The 19,651-nt window shown below is 31.9% G+C and overlaps 1 pseudogene; it reads right to left on the bottom strand.

Moving 5' to 3' along the window:
- Window positions 1-1,660: 1,660 nt before the first annotated feature.
- On the bottom strand, window positions 1,661-9,833 carry LOC121226669 (auxilin-related protein 2-like; annotated as a pseudogene).
- Between the last annotated feature and the right edge of the window lie 9,818 nt (window positions 9,834-19,651).

Genomic DNA, 19,651 nt, shown 5'->3' with positions numbered 1-19,651 from the left:
CTTCATCTACTGTCTTTTTCCTGAAGAGGCACGTATCATCCAAGGAAACCGCTGTGTCACCTTCAACTTTATCATTAAGGAAATCATCACCACAATGTGATCACTTATTCAACTGTGCAAGACTCTCTATCCTCATCACAAGTCTTTATCCTACAAAAGAAAAACATGGAATAAAAATTTATTAATGGGAAAAAAATTAGAAGATAGTTAGAGTATTGAAAAAAAAAAAACTATTTTTAACACTCTGATCTATTGGTTTTGGAAGAGGCACATATCAAGCAAAAAAAATACTTTCAGTAATGACTGAAAACTTAAGCGTTCTTAGAATTGACTAAAGGTGTGTGTAGAGAAAAGAACCTAACACAACAAATAACAAAATAAAAGGTAGAACTGGAGATGATCATCTAGAAAGGATTCTCGATACCTTTCCTTTGGTGCTCCTCTTTCGCACTCTTGTCTCTTGATCAGCAAACGAGACTCTTTAGAACATAAATATAGTAAAATGAGTAAGCTTATCCATATCGAAGTTTATTGAATAGTAAAATTCAAATGGTAACAAGCTATTTACTCAACCTTCATCTAGGTCATGTACCCTTTCAGACACCATCCAACATGTTATTGAAGTAGACGTGCAGGAGTCTTTTCTAAATAAAGACTTCAAAGAAAATCCATGCCGACACTTCAACTTCCAAGTTGGTTATCCAGTAGAATTGTAGATAATAAACATAAATTGCATTCATTAAAGCTGACATTAAGGAATATGGAGAGAAAAGACTTACTTTTAATTCAGGGATGCGATAGAGATGAATTGAAAAAGAAGCAAGAAGGTTGGGCTGAGAGGTCAGAGCTGAGAGACTGCAGGGTTTTACCATCTTTTGGGGGGTAAATTATTTATTTTTACCGAAGCTTTCATTAAAAAAAACTCCTTTTGCTCTCTCTCCAACTATCTATCTGGATCCGTAGATGTTCAGTCCCAAGCCCAAAAAACGCAAACACTTAAGGCCTTTTAGGCCCACCGTTAGGCCTTTCATTTATATTCAGTTTTTCTGTTCTCCGAAAACAAAGTTCCTTGAAAAATATATTTATGGGAGAGTTTACTTTAAATTTTTTAATTTAATAAACTATTAGTTTCGTAACTTAAGGTACCCTAAGTTAATAAAAAAATTTCAGCTTTCAACCTTCTATCTGCTCCATATAGTTATAATGCCTAAAAACTTACGTTTTCGTGTTTATATTCATTCAATATGAATTTGACGCAGCAGAGCTTATATCATAGAAGCATCAAGCATGTTTGTCTAAAACGTTTCATTTAATATTATATTGCTTTGTCGCGCTTCTGTTTTATCTGGATGGTCTTTCCTTTTCAATCATTAATACCCAGACTGGGTAGTGATGAAATGACAAACTGAATATCAATGAATGAATATTCTGATCCTAGCTGGCTACAAATGCAACAATTCCACATCCAAAAACAACAAACAAAAACTTCGGAATATAGTTACAAATGCTGAAAACCTGAAACCCATCAATCATGACACTAGGGAATAATCCTCTACACTAAATGCAAATAGTTTCAGTCACATTCTGCTTGTATAGAAAAAAAGAAAAGAGGTAAATACGATCAATTTTATTAGCAAGAAAAGAAATAAGTACCGTGTCATAGAAGAAACAAATGAAATTATATTGAATCATCCACCTCGGAGTATCCATCTCTCAACAATCATACATATCTTGTACTATTCTTTTTATATGAAAAGGACATACTGTATTTGCCACAAAAGGTGGGGAAATGGGGAAACGGAAACACAAACAAAACAATATTATAAAAAAGAATTAACACAAAATCCCCTCAACTTGTGCATATATTCTGACCAATTTGATGAATATTAATCTACACTAACCCGGGTGATTCCAAATTTCCACGCACATTAGCTGGATGAAGATTTTTAATGTACATACATCAGAACAAAAGAAGAGTGTACTTCACTCTTCACATACGTACCTCACAGCCTTTGAAGCGAGAGCTAGCATCATGTGCACTCTTAACAGCTGACTTAATGATCATCAAACCAAAGCAGGCAACAGCAGCAGCTAAGCGAATTATAGCTGCTGGACAGTCGTGTTTTCATTCAACTCCAATGCCTAGTTTGTCAAACGACGAATTTCTTTAGCTATATAATCAACGATTTGAACTCAGAAAAGCTCCTCTGAATTGAACTTATTCCATGCTTCCTATTTACCATAGAGAACAAAATAGAATGAGACCGAAAGCAAGATGGAAGAAATGCGGTAGTAGGGCATTGATATAGTGATACACAAACAGCAATTTCCCATCTAAGAAAAAGTGAAATAAATATAGAAATGGGTACAATTGAGGCTCTAATAGTAAATAGCACATCAACCATAAAGAACTTGAGGCAAAACATTTATAAAGTACCTTGAGCAAGTCAAACACCTTCTCTGCAACATATTTCTGCTGAAGATTGGCACCTTTTTGCTGGACTTTATAGGATGGATGCAAAGAGTTGCCTTTCTGTAAACCTTTTTAACTGCGGCAGCGGTGATTAAATCTGTCAAAGAAACAGGCTGCCAGCCACATTCAGGCCAAAGAACTAATCACAAAAGAACAGGTTCACAAGACGAATTAGTTAAAACAATAACATACATTCCCTGAACTTTTTAAAAGATCCCACCACCATACATTTTCAAATTAAAGCACTGCCCACATCACAATAATTTAGAAGTTGGAGCACAATTAAAGCTTAAGATGAATGGACAAATAGGCAAATAAATGCAAGAAATAAATCTCATTCTCAAGCAATTCAATTGCTACAAACACTAAACATATCCTCAAAATAATTATTTGCATGTCCAAGAACTTGTGAATTCAAATTGTTATGCAACTGCTAGCAAGACGAGAAGAAAATGAAAGAACTAAAGATGGTATGCTGGAATCCACATTGCCTTCTAAATACTATACATGTATAGTCTGCATTATTATCCGAAAAGACCATCAATTGTGAGATGAAAGATTTAACAAGATGTTTATCCAACTTCTAGGATACCAAAATCTAACCAAAAGGTAAGCAGCACTATGAATAGTTTTGCAAAGGATGCCCATGCATTCTGCAAGTTTGAGTATTAGATGCTCAAAACAAGTTTGAGATCCACCTACACTAAATCTTCTAAAGGGGTTTGAGAAAGTTTAATGCTCAAAAGAGAGTTGCATGCCAGGCACAAGAATAGTTTCTTGACTAGAAGACGAACTGCAAAGTAGACAGTAGCATCATGAAGGGAAGCTTCGAAGCATACTCTTATGCTTCAGTACCTAATTCTAACATCCACACTAAATCAGACAGTAAAGATAACAAAATTCATCTGGAACTTGAATTGCCAGTCCATCTCCTTTCAGTTTGAGTTCTACTTAAAATCAGCATCACATGTACAGTGTATCCATTTAATTAACACAGTACACAGTAAGTAAAGTTGCAGCTTAAAAAGTAGGTCATCAGGGAGGCTTAGAGTTCGACCACAAGTTCTTTCTATGTTTGATTATCTTACTCAGTCTTCCTCAACACATATATCATAATTTGCTTTTAAGTCATCCACCACATGCACAAAGATCTCAAAGTAAAATTAACTGATATTAAGCAATAAAATGAGAACAACCAACCAAGCACGCTATAAATAAAAAATAAGCACAGCAAATCAATAGTTTGTTCCTACATAAAATATTATGCAAGAAAGCACAAACAAGATGAATGGTAGTAATAACACACATATTGCAGAGTTGACAGCAGAGCACGCAAATTTCCCTCTTTCCAGCAGCCCATCTTTTGATTTCAACATCTAGTGTTTCAGCAATTCTCTGAAATACCAACACAGATCAATATTAGACAGTGATTAATAAAGGACCTTACTAGGAAAATGCACACACAAATATAAACCCACTCATTTAAACATAACATATTAAAGCAGCGTAATGCTTCCAGACAGTAACTATTTCTTTCAACACATTATGAGCAATAACACTTTCAATCACTTAAGCCAACCAAACCCAAATTAACATATCATTTGAGTGCAATGCTTGTTGGGCAGTCAGCACAATTTTATGTTCATATAAGATATTAAATCCCCAGCCTAACTCATCTCACTGACGATACCAGAATTACAAAGTTGAGACAAAAAGTATTGATGAAGTTTTATACATTAGTATTAGTAAAAAACTGAGTAAACTATTCCAGAGTCAATTATACAAGTTAACTTTAACACTAACTGAACATCTAGAGTAAAGCACAAGCAACCTCAGACCTAAACAACACTTGCAACTCATAAATGTTATGCCATCATGCAATGTGTGTATGATAAAAGGCTAGGCCAAAGCAAGAGTCCTTTACTGTTGGATTTCAATTAAAAAAAAAAAAACCTAAACCACTTACATGTCTCTCAGCTTGTTCCCTTTGAACTTGAAGGTCACGCTGATTTTTCTCAGCCAATGCTTTCGCCTGGAATTCAAACTCATGGTAAACCAAGGCCAGCAAGCAGTAGAAAATGTAAAGGAGAGAAAAGATAAATTAAACATGTAACATGGAGCAATGGAGCACATACCGCACGCTCCTGAGTTCTTTGGTGGCGTTCCAACCTGGCTCTTCTCCTTTCTTCAGTTTCACCATCAACCTCTTGGAACACTCCAGAAGAAGATGCAGCAGCTTTAGCAGCAAGCAGCTTAGTCAAATGCAACTATGGAGAAGACCATATATTACAAATTGCAAAGATCATTATATCTATAATTCACAAGTACCTCCAAAAATAGAACTGAGGTCATCAACAATGTTTGCAGTTGAAGAAGCTTTCCTCATGCTAGATGATACTTCAGGCCCTCCCTTGTTTTGTCCATCAAACAGGGGATCCTGCATGAGCAACAGCTCAGGTTAGAAATCAGACAATCTGACACTATAGCATGAATCAGAAGATGAACACAGCATGGCAGCCTTAGATTCTCACTGATGAGTTAGCTCTTGGCCTTGGTGCACTGCTTGCTCGAGAACCCATAAAGAATGATTCAAGATCATCGTCATTCTTTTGCTGGCTCGCCCTTGCAGAAGCAGCTGCTCTTTCTCGAGCCTCAGCAGCAGCCCTCTCGGCAGCAGCTCTTTCAGCTCTAAGCCTTGCTTCAGCTTCAGCTTTTGTTGCAGCAGTCCTCTCTCTTGCTTCTGCAGCAGCTCGTTCTGCTCTTTCTCTTGCCTCAGCTGCTGCCTTTCGCGGGCTTCAGCCTGTGCTCTCTGCACTGCAGCCCTTTCTGCACGTTCTCGGGCTTCAGTGGCTGCCTTTTCAACAGCTGCCCTTTCAGCTCTTGCACGAGCTTCAGCTGCTGCTCTTTCCCGTGCTTCTCTAGTAGCCCTTTCAACAGCTTGTCTGGCCCTTTCCCTTTCCCTCTCCATCTTCCTAATTCGCTCCCTCTCTTTCTCAAGCCTTCTTTGTTCTCTCTCCTTCTCCTCCCTTTCCCTCTCTACTTCACGCCTCCTTTGCTCTCTCTCTTCCTCTTCTCTTTCCCTTTGTTGCCTCTCACGCTCCAGCCTCTCTTGCTTTTCTCTAACTTCTCTATTCAAAGCATCTTGCATAGCTCTCTCATCTCTATCCATATGACCAGCTTCTTTATTTCTAGCAGCCTTCAGATTCTCTCTCTCCCTCATTTCCTTAGCATGCCTAAATTTAGCCTCAGCCCTATCCATTGCCTCTTTCATGGCTGCAGCAGAAGCAGCAGCAGCAGAACTGGTCTCAAAATCATCACTGGGAAAACCTTCAGCCCGTTCAAAGTTATTCTGGGCCTTACCCATTGCAAAATCTTCAAGTTCATCAATTTGAGAGGTAACAGAGCTACTTGCTGCAGCATAAGCTGATTGAGAGCTCTGTGAGTACTGAGTTGAATTTGGGAAAGAAGAAAACTCATTGACCTTTTTTGCATTAGTGGAAGAAAATGAGCCTGGCATTGGCTTTGAACCCGTGGTGGCCTTGGAGGTGGTGGTCTTGAAGGGGTGGGGCACTAGTAGGTTGTGTAAAGAGGGGAATCTCTGATACAGTGAGCCACACATCATCAAATGTGTCGAAGTTCTCAGATCTTGGAGTTGAATTTACCTGGGAACTAGTATCATTAGAACCAACATTCGAGTAAGCAGGAGGGCTAGTAGCTCGACCAACAGAGCTATGAAAATTAGTTGGCATACTGGGCATGTCAAACACAGGTTCATGAGATCCTGGAAACTCCTCCATAGAAGGCATCTTCTTCTTTGTATAGCTCCCCAAATCTTCATCGTTTGGCTCTTTACTAGCAGCAGATTGTGGTCCACTTGCAGTTCTTAAAGGGCTCCTATCCTTCCCCCTCTTATTGACCTCGGATGACATTGGAGGTACATATTTTTCAATACCATCAAGAGGATCTATATCATCAAACACTCCCCCACTACCAGATGAACTCTCCACTCTTGACTTCCCAGACCCGTTAGGTTTACTTATTACTTCTGAGGGGTCCATAAACAACCCTGAGGATGCATCTGCAGGGTCTGATGTTGATCCTAAGACAACAAAAGGGTCTTCCATCAAATTGGACCCAGTCTTACTTGAATTTGAAGGTGGATTCTGGGACTGACCAGCATCTGAAGTTGATCTGTCCAAAGGATGTAGCATGATATCAGCTAACTTTTGCATGGTAAAGCCAAGTACCATAAGAAGAAGAGACTAATAAGAATGCATTGGACAAATATAGAACTGTAAAGAAAGAAACATGATCTCAAGCTTCAAACAAAGTGTTTAGAGTCCAAATGTACCATAAACATATCTAGCCCAGAACCACAAGTGTAAGGACAATAAGGTTTGTATCTTTGGTCTCTTTACCTCTTCCAAGTCTGGATACAGATAAAATATTTACAAGTAAAAACACCATGAATGACAATATTGATATGTACTGAAGTTTATAGGAAAAGATATGGCCATGTTTCTAACTACGGTGTTCAAATCCAAGAGAGAGAGAGAGGTTATCATACCCATAAGCCAATCTCAGAGTTTCTAGCAGTACATATTGTCCTAGCTTATTTACAACAACATTCAATAACCAAAAGAAGGTTACCTAACCATTGAATTGAATCTAGGAATTTTTCCACTTTAAAAGAGAAAATAGAAATAAACAGAGGATGACAAGCATTCCTCAACCAACAAAAGATATTCGCAGAGGTAGATGACCAAACGAGGATTAATAGAGCTACATTGCATTCATGTTATACCTCTCATAAGATGTCATATTCATGCAAGTATGAACCTGGTATCACACACTGAAACAACTCAAGTTGCTTCAAAAAAAAAAAAATCTTTGAATCTGATTAGTTACAATACATCAGGAAAGTATGAATATGCATTGATCACTTTTTATATGTTAATTGCCAATATCAAGACTCAGGTATTAGTAAGCATCACAATTGACTAGACTCAGTCATCCAAAGAAGCTATGGGTCGTTGACTTTTATATGTTAATTGCCCTCTTGACTCTGTCTACAACATTAGCATATAGGAATTGAAGGATTGCATATATATTCATTTCACAGCTGATACCCAGTAAGGAGGGTACAGCTTTTCTTTGGTGGAAATGGCTGAGAGTGATGAGCTCAACATATCCCATTACATATGCATGTTTAATGTAATGTAATTTGAAATCCAAAACAGCTTTTGGCTAGCCCTCCTCATCCTAGATGTAGATTTCTACGGTGGATGAAAGTGATGAGTGAGAGTGATGAGCTCAATATGCCCTATTCAATATGCATGTTCAATGTAAGCAATTTGGAATCCCAAAACAGCTTTTGGCTAGCCCTCCTCATCCTAGATGAAGATTTCTACAGTAGTTGCTACTCCAAATGTAATGCTCCCTTGAATATGCAACTGAACCAAAGTACATATCTTCCCCAGCTGAGAAAAATCCACATATTATTTCTTTGTATTCATTACATATTCACAGTGTAGCAACATTTTACAGCAACGCAAATTCCATGAGATCAACATTTACATCAGATAATTCAGTCTTGATCAACGCCAGCAGTGTTGGTTACATGGAACTAAATAATTCAGGGAAAAGCTAAAGCTATGCAGTTTAGAAGCCAGACAAATAAGAGACATTAATTGATAAATAAACCTAGAATCTCCAGCTCGTCTAAGTCAATATTGAGAGAAAATAGCCTTCTTCAGTCATTCTACAGAAAATCCACTACTAGATCACAGGAAAGTATCTAGTATAGAACATATTTTAAACAAACGATTGACTAGCCAACTCGTTTAAGTCAATATTTGCAAAAAAAGTTCCCTTCTTTAGTCAATTATCAAACACCACACAACTTAATCACACCAACGTGCAATTTATTAACTTGCCAATATTTAGAACACATCAAAACAGTAAACATAACCTCGATTGAAGTTTAAGTAACAGAAAACAAGCACTAATCCTAACCAACTGAAACTAAAAAAATTCTTTAATTGTACATGCCCATTTCATTAATACATTGCCCCCTATGTATGCCAAAACTAAGCTGCCAAAACGGCAACCAAATCTCAGAACCTCAGAAGCATTTGTGTGTCAATACCTTTCTATATGAAAAACCAGCACAAATACCAAAATTAAGCTGTCCGCCAAAGAATGCAAGTACAACACCACAGCAAAAACAAAGTGTTGTAATGTTCATTCATTTCTAAATGAGACTTAAAAACCGGAAATACCTCGCGGGTGTAGGAGAGCTACTCCGGCCAAAACCAGAAAGCAAATCATCAAACAGAGGCGCATCTTTCTCCGATTTCACTCTCTCACTCTTAACCTTCATCTCCGGTTCTTTCCCCCCGAGATTCCCAAGCAGGTCATCAAACGGAGAGTTGTTTGGCGACTTATTCTTGGACGAGGCGGAGACCCCGAGATCGAGAATACGTCATCGTACTTAGCGGCCGATGTCGTCGAAGAGCTCTTGATCCCAGGCAATCCATCGAAAATATCGTCATCGTAAACAGGCTTGTCATAAACCGGCGGCTTCGGGTCCTTAAAAAAGGAATCATAATCAAAAGACGAGGTTTGCGCGGTTGTGGCTCGAGACTCGGATGAGTACTTCGGGGGTCCACCGTAGACGTCGTCAAACACAAGTCCGCCGTCGCGATCTTGATCATCGAAAATGGAATTGGATGACGATTTAACGTTGGCGGATGAAGATCGGGTAAAATCAGATCGGTACCCGTAATTCGGACCCGAAGAAGAGTTTCGAGGAGGTGCCATAGGGCTGCTTTACCTTGGGGTTTGATCCCAAAATCTTTCGCAAATAAACCTGGTAAATCATCCATTTTCAATCCGGATTCTTGGATCCGACCAGCCGCTTATTTCCAATTTTCGTCGCTGGTTTTGCCAAATCGATTTCGCCCTTAAAAATATTTCTGAAAAAGTTCAGATCTGAGGAGACATAAAGGAAAAATAAAAGTAACAAGACACAAACAAGTGAAGGTTAAGGAGTCAATTCTCAAATAATTTTTAGCAAAAATACAGAGAATAATACACAATTATTATTATTCGGGACTTTGAAACAAGAAAAATAGAGAGCTTAAAGGAAGGAATACAAGAAATTGTGTTTTCGGCTACTTTTAGCTTCGTTTTTTTATGTTTTATTTTATTTTGCACTTTCCTTCCCTTCGTCTTCCCACTCTGTCTCTGCCCGATTCCCAGACCGGTTCGTGCTTTTGCAAATTTTCTTTTATTTTGGCTTTACCTTAGAAGCCTTGAAAGTTCGGATATTTCTATAAGAACCCACAAAAGTTTAAACATTCGTGATTTTACCCCTTTAAAATTCGCAAATCTCAGACATCGCTTGATTTTCATAAAAGAACCTTCCACCTAAATTCCAAATTTTCAGAAATAAAATTTGATCAAAAATTTTAGGTGATTACTGATAACCTTTAGTTACATCAAATATATAGACTTTTATAGTTCAAATAAAATATAACAAGTTGTGTTTGTTTCACTGAAAAAAGTTACTTGGAAATGATTTTTTGGAGACGGATTATTTTCTAAAAATGTTAATTTTGCAGTGTTTTAATGATTTTCAGTTGTTTAAAAAATTTTCCTAAAATCATTTTTTTAAATTTATTGTTAATGAAATAAACACAACATAAATTATGTTTGTTTCAAAATATTACAGAAGTCATTTTTCCTTTCAGAACCAATTTTTATTTTATAATAAGATGATAATTTATAATTTAAAAATATTTTATATAAATTTAATAATAATTAATACCTATTTAAAATTTAATTTAAATTACATATGTTATACATACGTGGGAGGATAATGAAACATTAGAACTAAAATTGATAAATAAAATAAACATGATTTTAGAAAAAATACATATTTATATTATTAAAGTATTCATATTTTATTTATATATAGTAATAAATATTTATTATTGAAATATTAATGTAAATTTTTCAAGAATATTACTTAAATTTTAAAATTATTATTAATGTTAAAATTTATTGTTACAATAAAATTGTAATATTAAAAATTATTAGAAGACTTAATATGTCATTCGGTATTGAGTTTGACATTTTTTAATATGATATTTGTGTTTTTTTTAATGCGGTACTTGTATTTGGCAACAATGATACATTTTGATACCAAAAGATAATAATATTAATTTTTTTAGTTTTTAATTCAGATTTTAAGATTGATTTTATGAAAAATAATTGATAATATTATTAGATTTTAAATTTCATGATTTTATTAATAGAATAAATTTGTGTTAATTATGAATTTATTTAATTTGTATTTAACTTGGTTGTGACTTTTTTTCTAGTTTTAGGGTTGATTTAATGAATGTTAATTGCTAATATAATTTAATGATAATTTTCATCAAATCGACCCTCAAACTCAAATAATATATAATTTTCACTAAATACATGTACCGCATTAGATAAAAAACACAAGTATCACATTAAAAAAATGTCAAATTTAAGTGTCAAATAATGTATCAAGCCTTGTTAAAATAATAATAATAATAATAACAGAATACATTAATTATATTAATAATTATTATATTTAAAAATAAATATGTATGTTTAATAATATAAAAATTATAATATTTGATATTAATATTTAAATATTTTAAAATAAAAATTCATTTCAAAAATAATAATATTTAACTTTATTTAAGTAAATTTTTATCTTTTTTTTTTTAAAATAAATTATGTTTTTCAAAAGTGAAAATCTATCAAATTATTTTTCCTAAACAAACATATAAAAATATTAAATTATTAACCTTTCCTGCAATCTTTAATCATTTCTCTGTAACTAGATACAAGGCAGCACAATCCCTTTCCTTTATGGAGGTGAATTGGTGAAATCATCAATTTATTAATATAATCCATTCAATTAAATAAATTATCAAATATTAAATATTAAATATTTAGTTCAACCTCTCGATTCAATCTATCTGTATTAGTTCTTAGATCTTTTTTCCGACCAATACTTCGACCAGTTCTCTATCCAATTAGTTTAACTAGTTAATATAATATGGTTTAAATAACTTTAGAGAATAATGATCATCTATTGATATACGAAACCTTAAAATTTTTCAATTAAATTTAAACCTGAATAAAATTAAATCTCATATAAGTAACAAATTCTCTCAATATTTATTCGAAATCAAGACCTGAGACCTTAAAACATTTTATTACTCAAAACAACAAGATTTGTAGTAGCATAATCACCTAGTACAAGACAAAGGCAGTGAGCTGGAAAGCGGCAGCTCAAGGAGTTTATTAAAGTAAACTGTGATGGGGCAGTAAATAGTGCAAAAAGAATGGGAGAAGTTGGCATAGTGATCCCCCATGAACATTGCAAAAGCTCCCCCCAACCCCACCAATCTGTGTTTTTTTCTGAATCATATTCAAATGCAGCAGTCCAAGCATTAAAATCGGCACATGAATTAGGCCCCAGCATCTAGTTTTAGAGTGTCATAAATGATGGGGCTACATCTGTCTTCTATTTGACCCTTTGTTCATCAAGCTCCACAGGTTATGCAAATTTGTGCTAAGACTGTATAATGAAGAAAACATTAAGCATACCCAAAGCAAAGCAAGGACTTGTATTTTGGCTTTAACGAATTGTTCGTTTTGGCTCCACAAACGCGCTAATTCTGTTTGGTTTGATGGAAAATTGAGGAACATATCTACTTTTTTGACCTTTTCCTTTTTTGATTTACATCTTTTTTCCTGGGAATAGGATTCCAGTTTTGTTCCTAATTTAATCTCTCTCGTCAAATGATCCCAAAGTTACTTCCGATTATTCTGCATCAAACTTGTCAATCGGGTGAACTTTTCTTCATTCATGCGGTAATTATTTATGAAAAAAATTAGGGAAAAAAATGATTACCGGAAGGATATGGTTTCCATTCGAGCAATGACGGAACCTAATAGAGGCTAGGGGATCATGACCCCCAAGATTTAAAGTTTTAGCAATTTATTCCTTTATAGATATATTATGATTTTTCCAAAATATAAGTAGGCTCCTTAAATTTTAAAAATTTTACAATTTTCCTCTTTGTGTGTTTAATCCTGTTGTTTATATGTTTATAAGTGGCTCTTCTTTTTATTTTAAATCGATTGTTTATATATTTAAATTGATTGTTACATAGCACGTTTAATTGTAACTTAACCCTCAAAATTAACATTCTAATTCCACCATTGCATTCAAAAGGTATGGAAAGCTCATGCTCACTAAAATATGATGCGTAGTAAGATCTATATTAATTAATAATAAAAACACTAATGTTATGTACGCATCATATTTCGTCTAAGAATTAATATTTTATGATCAAACATAGTTTAATTCGATACTAATGTTATTTTAAATTTTGTTTGTTTGATTTTTTATTATAATTTTTTTTAAGGGAGAGTTAAAAAGGTGAATTATTTAAGGCTAAACTATATAAATAGTCATTTAATTATGACCGCATTTTTGTTTTGGTCATTTAACTTTAACAATTCTTAATTTAGATACTAACGTTTGAATTCATTTCTATTTTGGTCACCCACTATTCAATTGATAACGAGAAAGCCTTTTTCTATCTTGTCTGATAACACATTTAGTCCCCAATACTTACTTATTCTATCAATTTGATCCTAATTTTAAATAATTCAATAAATTTAACCCTTCTCACTTACAAATTCTATCAACTGATCATCAAACTTTCTGACCAAAGTTTTCAACTTTTAAAACAAATGCATTCAACATCTATAAATTTGTAAAGCCCAAAAAAGAAAAAAAATACTTCTCTCAACTAACAAGCCGTTTTCCGAGTCAATTCCTGATACCAAAGAGTTTATCTTGAAATTTTATTTCCTTTTTTTTTCATTAGTTTTCTTCTAAATATAATATTATATAACCCTTTGATAAAATTTTGGGTAAATAAAATGGAAAAACCTTGAAAAAAAACGAATTAAATTTACTCTTGTGTTTATGATATTTCTTTCAAGGTACATAGAATTAGTTTTCAAAGTTGGTTATTGAAATTGAAAATTAATTCCAGAGTTAAAAAAATATGACTTTAAAAAATTCAAGTGTTCAAACAATAATTATATAATAAAATTTTATGAACATTTAATTTTTCATAAGAAAAAATATGTGAATGAGTTAATTAAATTTTCTTTTGTTACATTGATAATGATTTTTTATTTTTTTAAATGGATTAAGAGATTATTATGTGTTTTATTAAATTTTAATTACTTGCTTTTAATTTTTAAATCCACGATAAGCAATACCTATAATTAATAATTTGATTTAGTGTCAAATCATTTATCAAATTAATTAACAACTAAAATTATGCTGGTTAGAATGAAAATTTATTTTTTACAAATATTAAATTATTTATATAATTTTATTATATATTATATTATTAAAATTTATATTTTTATTATTTTAATGGTGTTTAGTTAATTTCTAACGCTAACTTCTTAAAAATATAAACAAAATGGGTTATGTATTGAATCAAATAATTTCAACCATAAATAAAATAATTAATAGGTGTGGAATGACTCAATTTTAAAAACAAAAAGCTTTGGTTAGGAAGTTTGAGGAACAAATTTATAAAAAATTATAAATGTGAATGGTTAAATTTATTAAGTTATTTAGAATTAGGATCAATTTGATAGAATATGTAAGTATTGAGGATTAAATGTGTTATTATACTAATTAAAAAAAAGACGTTATCAACTTATCTGCGGGTGACCAAAATAGGAACAAATTCAAATATTGGTGTCTAAATTGAAAATTTTTAAAATTGGGTGATGAAAGCAGGAATGTGGGCATAATTGGATGACCATTTATAGAATTTACCCATTCTTAAATCATTAAATAAGTGCATAACATGGGCTTTTTAAATACAATTGCAATGAGTGCTGTAATATGGGCTTGCACTGCACTTATAGGGTTATTTCATTGGGCCAAGGTTTTGAGTTCCCAAACATAATTAAGGTCAATTAGATCAAAATCTGATAAACCCACATACAGAAGAGCATTGCAATATATGTGAAATCTGATGATGCCTATTACTCCCATAATGGAAGGTTTAAAAATGTCTTTTTGTGGTTGAATTGAACTTTAACTTAATTGGTATGAGTATTATTGTAAATATAAAAAGATGTGGTTCAAGTGCGCTGAAGCACATTGTTCCCTTATTTATGGGTCGGGGAGGGACTATGAATAGTTTTAAACATTATGTCAAAAAGAGCAGACATGATCAAAACCTATAATGAAATTGTTCAAAAAAATATTTATTTAATCCATGATTGCATTATTATTACCTACTTCACAACAGCTCTGGGATTTAATCCATAGAGATATAAATTTGTCACTTGTAAATTCAATGCAATAATTTAAATTTTAATGACATCGAATCAGATTAATATAATGAACAACAATGATAAAGGGAGAGAAGGATGAAAGTGAAAGCGGATCGTAAAGTTTGTCAAAGTCGCGGATTTGACTTAGGGCTCTAGACGTTCGAAAAGAAACTTGGATTTTTTTTACACAACCTGAAACGAAATTAAATCCAAGTTAGATAAAATAATTAAAACAAATAATAAATCAAAGATTCAGGAAGTGAATAAAGAAGATAAATGGAAAGATAGAACGTGGCGTGTAGAAGTCCTAAGAAGCCTTGGAAACACGAAGAATCCACAATCCCCTTCAAGCGGCTCTAATTTCCCCTCAAAGATAAAAACATTGGCAAGAAAAAGTTTGAAGATGATCCCCACAATCTAAAAAAATTGTTAAAACTCTTCTAAAGAAACTCAAGAGAAATTCTTGAAAAGAAAAACTCAGAGAGAATTTATTAACTTAAAAGAGAAATAGAATAATAATGAATTGTCTGTTTTGTATACAATGCGAAGGCCTATATATAGGCTAGCTAAATAAATTTAAATAAAACTCCTAAGTATGCTAGAACTCTAATTTAATCTAAATAAGAAGTAGTTTTAAATTAAACTTTCTTGTTAACATAAAATTCCTAAATAACTTTAAATACTTAATAATTATCGAAAATTCGGAATAAAACAATAATAAAATAATAAAGGCTGATAAATAAAATATTGGGCTCATATATAATAAAAATTAAGCCTAAAACCCAAACCCAATATGATTTAAACTCGAATTAAAAGCCCGAAACTCGTAATTCCCGTCATAATCCCGTTCAAAAATTCTGCTCGCGCAGTCTTCACTAAAACGGTCATAACTTGAGCTCCCGAACTCAAAATCGAGTGATTCAAAATGCGTTTCGAAGTTAAGAGATAGATCTTAAAACGTCATGAGACATCTTAACCCAGAAATGCTAGAATCCCATCCAAAAAGTCGACGAAAGTCTGCTGATTTCCCAAGCCTAAAAATTGGAAATTTTGATGATTGAAATCTAATAATAAATTTCACCCCATCTGTGCATGTATCAAACAATATCAAAATTATCAAGTCAATTCACTGTCAAGTGGTTTGATAAGTATGGTTGATAAATAGGATCAATTGTTTAGTAAGATATGAAATGTAAAGCTCAATATTCAATATGATTTCACAAGGTTTAGTTTCGTTCAAGTAACGGATTTTTATTCATTGAAAGTATGTTTTAATTTAAGGTTTAAAGGTTTAGAATTTAAAGTTCAAGGCTTAATTCGAAAATCATTTTAATTCAATTAATATAACGTGGACTCGAAATATCACTCAATAATCAATTAAAGAGAAATTCAACAACAAAAAAGAAAAAAAGATAAATGCTTTTGAGATTCTTCATTTCTTCAAATGGAATGAACGAAAATAGATCAAAATGATTCCCTAAAAAGAATCATTTTTAAAAAAAAATTAAAATTTATTTATACAGGTGATTTCATAAGTCATCAATCATTTTAAAAAATTATGGAATTGTCATTTGAGGAACGAAGTCAGGAATTATGTGATGAAACCAAAATAAAATTTTATAAGAAAGAGGGGTCAAAGAAAAATTTTGTATAAAAATTACTTTTAACTTTTGATATGAATCAAAAATGAAAATTTTCCATTTAATAAAGTAGCTAAAAGGATTAGACTGAACTACTAACATTTAGAAGGGACTAAAGTTAAAAATGTATCACTCAACCAAGGGGTCAAGCTCTTACCCTCATGTGATTTTTACTTTTGTTTTATTTTTTGATATTATTAATATTCGTTTTACAGTTTATGTTCGGGATTTATGTTGTTCCCTCCAAAAACTATAATATATTAAATTATTGATATTTTTAATTAATATTAGAAATTTTATAAAAATAAAAACCATATATCATTCAATCAAATGTATATACATAAACAGATAAAACCTATAAATACATCTAACATTTCATATTATCTCAGCAATCGTACTCAATAATATATGCTGGTATAATTATAAAAAAATTAAATATTTACAAACTTAGTTCGAATAAAATTAAGAAAATTGAAACAACATTAAGGTTTTAATTGTTTTCGGCTTGACCATGGAAACAACATTAATTCATTGATATTTATATGGAGTTTATATGCTTAAGAATAAAGGGTTTTCAAGCTAATCACTTTATTTATTAATCAATAAGATTTTTTTTTATAATTTAATTAGAGAAATTAAGTTTTGATGTATACTCATTAAAGTTATTAATTTTTTGATATAGTTATATATTTAATTTTATGGGCGCCTTGGTGTAAACTCATGTCAATATGAGACACGTTTAAAGAATTTGATTTTTTAAATTCGATTCTATAATATTTAGTTTTCGCATTTTATGATTCCAAATATTTGATCAAATTATGATATGGTTTACGGAATAAATTGTGGGATATGCCAATTACTATGATTTTGTTTTTAAGATATTTAACTTAATGAGTTTAAATTTTGATGTAAAATAATATTGATTGCATAGGTTTTTATTTTCATTAAGGATTATTCAGTCAAAAATTAAGGTTTTCAGTTTTTTATTGCGCTATTTAGACATCTTTATTTTGGGTTATTTCAGAAACTGTAATGCAATTGAAAATTTTAATTTTGACATTGGACTATTATGGAAATTTTAAATTTGAATATTGGTATGTTAATATATTTTTTTAAAATAACTTAATTGAAATAATAAGTTGTCAAAGTGACCTACATTATTAAAATTATTTTGTTTTAAAACATTAAAGGTTGTGTGCGTAACTTAAGATACATTTATATTGATCAGCCAAAGGAATGTTAATATTTAACAAAATTATATGTACAACTGTGGTAATAAACATGTGACAGTTATTTGGTTTTGCATGTGAGTAATAAATGAGCCCAAATGAAGATTTATTGTTCGACATGTTATTATTGCCAATGTTTGATTACTCCACCAATATATCACTTACAAGTTAATATTTTGTCCAAAGATGAAAAGTTAATAGAGTGCCTCATATCTTGAGATGATATTTACCTTTACTCAAATTATTTTTTTTTAAATTTGAAATATTTTGAAACAAATAAATTTAGATTTTGGCTTTGAGATTTAATTAAGGATGTCTAATATTTTAAATAGATTAGTTGAAACAAAATACCACCAAAGTGACCTCTTTTGTGTAGATTTGTTTGTTTAAAGTATCAAGATGATTATATGTTTTTGTGATTCATGCATTTATGAATTGACCCAAAGGTAAGTTAATAATTGGCAGAATTTAAACGACATTTGTGGTGATAAATATGTGACAATTATAAGGTACTTTATGTGAATAATAAGTTAGTCCAAAAATTGATTCATTGTTTGGTGTAATTTTTTGTCAATGTTTGATTGCTACAACAAAAGTATCGTTTACTGTTAATATTACTGTCCAAAGACTTGATATTAATGTTGTGTTTGATATCTTGAGATTGGATTAACCACTATTTTGAATTTATTGTTTACTTATGAATATTTACGTGAGATTATTTTTATCTATTTTGTTCTATATTTGGCTAGTTTAACTTCTATCTGCCACAATATCTGCTAATATAAATTCTATACCTATGCTTAACGGGACTAATTTCAAGGAATGAAAAATACAATTACTTATAGTGCTTGGTTGTATGGACATAGACCTTACACTAAAGGAAGAACAATCTGCACCTTTCACTGTGGCAAACACCCTTGATGCTAAAAGGGATTTTGAGAGATAGGATCATTCAAACCTTATGAGTCTAATGATCATGGGCACAACATTCCAAAAGCCATTAGCGGCACATAATCTAAAGAGATTACTCAAGCCAAGGGTTTTCTTAACGAAATTGAGAAACGTTTGTCAAAACAATAAGGTTAAGATGATATCATGTAACAGCTCATTTTTCAGTGGTATCGAAACAGTGGTTTCAAGACCACAATTCTGACCAATGAGTTAGTAAATATTATTTATTTAATATTTATGAGTCTATTAGAGTGTCGTATTTGAGTTTGGTCCGGTAAATTTGGTGTTTGACTAATTAATTAAGGAAAAATAACTAAATCATAAAAACTACAAAAGTTAATCAGTATTGGTTTTTAATTGTTAAAAAATTTAAAAGTGATTGTAGAATTATTTAAATGGGAAATTGACATTACAATTTTAGCTTGGACGGTTGGTGGATAGTTTTGTTAGAAAATATGTTAAATTTATTATTAATAAAGTAAAATGAAATAAAACAAAAAAAAGAGATCATTTTTACTTTTTTTTCTTGAGCACAAAGAAAGATAAAAGAGCCAATGAGAAAAATGAGAAATTTACAGATATGATCTATCTGTATCTAACGTATCAACTCCAAATATTGCAAATAAAAGCGAAAGTCTTTATTTCGATTTGATATATGAATGAATCCAGTATTTCGATTTCTTGCTTATTTTGTTATGAATTAAGTTGAGCGGTTTTACATTTACAGACGCATAAAAAATTTTTGTGGACAAAAAACTGTTTTTTATGTTATGACTCTTCCGTATACGTCCGCTTTGGTTTGAATGGCATTCTGAAGAAACTTCAGTTTAGTTCTGCTATAGAAAAAAGAGGATTCTTGGATTGAGCTTTTTCCTCCGGCGAGAAAGCTTTTATTCTGCAATTCATTTCAAAAGACTTCAATCGGT

Source organism: Gossypium hirsutum, unplaced genomic scaffold, assembly GCF_007990345.1.
Source record: "Gossypium hirsutum isolate 1008001.06 unplaced genomic scaffold, Gossypium_hirsutum_v2.1 scaffold_357, whole genome shotgun sequence".
NCBI classification, from domain to species: domain Eukaryota; kingdom Viridiplantae; phylum Streptophyta; class Magnoliopsida; order Malvales; family Malvaceae; genus Gossypium; species Gossypium hirsutum.
The sequence above is the reverse complement of the archived record's forward strand: the minus strand, read 5'-3'. Positions and strand labels throughout refer to the sequence as shown.